The following is a 3,718-nucleotide window of genomic DNA, read 5'->3' on the forward strand; positions in this document are numbered from 1 at the left end:
TTAGAGACAATGTCATAAACAGAGGTCAAAAACCTCACACAGCTGAAACTTCTGTACTCCAGTTGAGAACTTGTTGTCACTCAGACACATCCACTGGACATATTTTTGCACTATAACATCTTAACACACTTCATTTACTCTGTCTCAAGAAATCAGACTTGCCTATATAAATACTGACCTGCAACATGAACCAGCTGACAGGAATGATGTGCAGGCTGCAGGAGACCTCACTCCATACTGTGGGAACTCTAAGAAACCAAACACGTGGCATCTAATAACAGTAAACAACACAACAAGATCACATGAGTTAATACAACACCTGTGATATAATGTTATATAATATGAACGTCACCTCCTTCATCATCCAAAAACTACTTTCTATTTCCTGTAGAAAGGCCCACCAAGGGACGACATTGCAGCCTATCTTCAACTATAAATACTGTGGAATTGGTCCATGCTTGTCCCTATAAAAAACAACAAATAAATCTATAAATAAATAAAACTGCAAAATCCGGTCTCATAGTATTTCAACCGTGCAGTGTTTTGGCATTTAATAAGCCTTCAAACTTCTTGAGGTATGACTCAAGACTGGATAATAATTCATCCTCTCATCTGTACCTGTAGGCTAGGCCTACATAACTTTTATGATTTCATCTTTCTTGTGTGGGTAACTTACTCCTCTCCCATTGCTATGGCTTCCTCCGGCGATGGATAATGCTCCCGGTACTGCTCTAATATGTCAACGTATTTGCTCTGTGATGACTCCCAATCTGTTTTCCGCAGCCTTGATCGTCTTATTTTACTTTGATTAATAATTCTACCTCGTTGTTGGTCCAAGCAAAAAAAATCTGGTCCTACAAGGGCAGCCCCTGACTAAGAATTTTCCTAGTCAACAAATAGTCATCATTTAGGGCCATTAGTCGACTAGTCGCCTGCATGTTTACGATATTAATTTAATTATTAAATTATATATTTTGGGTGGGACAACACAATGGTTTGAGTTCAAGGTGTGAGAAAGAATAGTATCAGTAACATTGTTAACACTGTGCTACATTACAGAGAAATACAAAACCGTACTAATGAACCTTCATTAATATAGGCCTATATTTTATCTGCAAGTGCACGTCACACACTGAGCGAGCCGCCTGTTAATGATGCTGTGGGCTAATGGGCATATAGCTACTTCCATGTTTCAGATGATACGTCATGTTTGTAGTCGACCAATGAAGATGAGTTTACATATCACCTTGGGTTCATCCTTCACCTTCTCAAAATGATCACACACTTTGGATTTCCTGCCTGACATGTTATTTACTAGCCTGTGGAATAACCTCAGGGACAAGCCCGGTAAATTAGCGGCTGTACACATGCTGCATCTTTAACTGCCTTGAAAACGTGAGGTCATGTGCTGTGCGGTTGGGAAGGTTGCAAAGACCTTTTAGGTTTTGATTTATGTTGACAAGGCGCAGTTTCATGTCTTCTTTTCTTTTTTTTCTTGCAACTAAGCAACCAATGAAATCTTGCCGACTAATGACCTTTCCTGTCGACTGACATTTCGTCGACTACTAGGGGGCAGCCCTTGGTCTTACGTTTTGGTATCTCCATAGTGTCTTTACCAAAATCGTAAAAAAAAAGCGTATAAATGGGGTCTTTCAACATGGGAAAACCTGCTGAACTTAGGCAATTGATTTTCTTCCTGTTGCCAGTAGACCAAAGCTGTGTGCATGGCTCTGCAGCAGACAGGTATGCCTGTCAAGATGATCAATCAATAACCTATGTCAATCTGAAGACAGAACTAACAACTAACATTAAATATTACAGTGACAAAATACATTTTTCCCCCTGTTCTCTTGCTACCTTTCAGTTCAGTACAGTGATGAGCTTGAGAATAATTTGGACATCCAATAAAGATGAGCTTTTTTACCTTTTTTAATACCAAACTGTAATAAAAAAATCCTTTTTAAAGAGACTACTTCCAGCAGCAGGTGGCCTGTTAAATAGCCCCACAATCCTCTGAAAGCCTGCCTGGGCTTTCAAACCATCCACACTTTGGAGGAGTGTGAAAAAACAACATGTGTTATGGAGCCGTTAAAATCCCTGTTTCAGCCTACAGGGGCAGCACTGAGTATGAACTTCACTCATACAGTAATCGTTAAAGCATGACTCATACTGTGTGGACCTCCAAAATGTCCCCTTTTGGCTCGCCCATCCACTGCTGGTTAATTTGCAACAACGCTGAGGTCCCACTGTTGGATTGAGAGCAATTGCATGCATACACACACTGAATCCTTATTAAGTCAATGTTGGCATGCGAAATACGCAATTAAGTTAGCGACATACTAAACTACGTGGCTTAATGGTCACTCTGCTTTAAGGACTGAGTTAAAGATACGGCATAGCCAAGAAAATGGGGACTCGTTTGAAAGACACAAACACACACACACATGCACGTGCACACATCGTCAAACAAATGAGGCGGTTGCATTAGTGTCTGTCTAGTGAATGGAGAGTGTATATTGATCTGGAGGAGAAGCTCGTACATCAGTGTGGTTTGGCAAAATGCCATTAAGGTGGAGGAGAAATTATGAACACCCACACACATTTATCCTTTTCTTTCCCAGAATAAACTGGCTCAACTTCTTGCTTGTTAAAACCCGCTTTTCATCTACATTTTATTTTTTATTGCTCATTGTGGTGTCTCTCCTTGATCTCCTATTCCTTTTTTCCCCCTTACTTTCCCCCCATGTCGTTCCAGCGCCCTCCCTCCCTCTCTTGTGTACCTATAGGTGTCCAGCTCAAGGTTTCACATGAAAGTGACTGTACAGTCGAGCACAGTGCTGGGGACGGCAGTGCAGCCGGCTGGTTGCAGCTCTGGAGAGCGTCCCGTCTTTCCTCAGCCGTGCTATTTGTGAGGTCTGACGGGCGGACTGGGAATAGCAGGATGATTCAGCGCTACAGGGTCAGGATCTATGATAATGTACCATGGGGAACATTTCCATATAATGAACACAGTACATCTTCTTTAGAGGCCCTCTTGAGGAACGAAGATGAGGACACACAGATAAAGAGGAACGAGAGAAAGGGAGATCAAGGGAGATTTCAAGAATGAGAGAGGGAGAATACAGGAGGAGGACGGAGAGAAAGGAGGAGAATAGTGGAGACGGCAATAATGAGAGAGAAAATTTAATGGGAGAGACAAAGAAGTAAAAGAGAAAGAGGTAATGTTAATGCAGTGCAGCCGGCAGTTTGTGCTCCCTCTGCAGCACTTGTGAACACTCCTGGCTGTGTTGAGCACTTGCTCTTTCATATCAGCCTCCTGCCGCTACTGTAAAAAGACACATTGAGAGAAAGGGTTTTGCGTGCATTTATTTATGTGTGTGTATGTGAATGCACGTCTGCAAGCCCTTTGTCGCGAAGCTAATAACAAATTGTCATGCTGGCTCTTGATTTGTATGGATAAAAGAAGCCATAATGAGCCCCATAATGCGAGCTATTTAGTGCACCATTTGAAGCAAGCTGCCATGTCTGTCAGTCACAGGAACTTCCAAGTCTCTCCGTGACAAGCCTGGGCTTTTGTCCTGAAGTCTCGAACAATAAAGTGATACAGCGATGACAGACATGCACACACGCCCAACTCACAACCCCGCATCTGTTAAACATTCATTATTCTCCTCTGCGTTGTCTTGCAGAAAGAAAACTGCCACGAGCTACAGAGCCA

This window comes from Epinephelus fuscoguttatus, linkage group LG8 (genome assembly GCF_011397635.1).
Source record: "Epinephelus fuscoguttatus linkage group LG8, E.fuscoguttatus.final_Chr_v1".
NCBI classification, from domain to species: Eukaryota; Metazoa; Chordata; class Actinopteri; order Perciformes; family Serranidae; genus Epinephelus; species Epinephelus fuscoguttatus.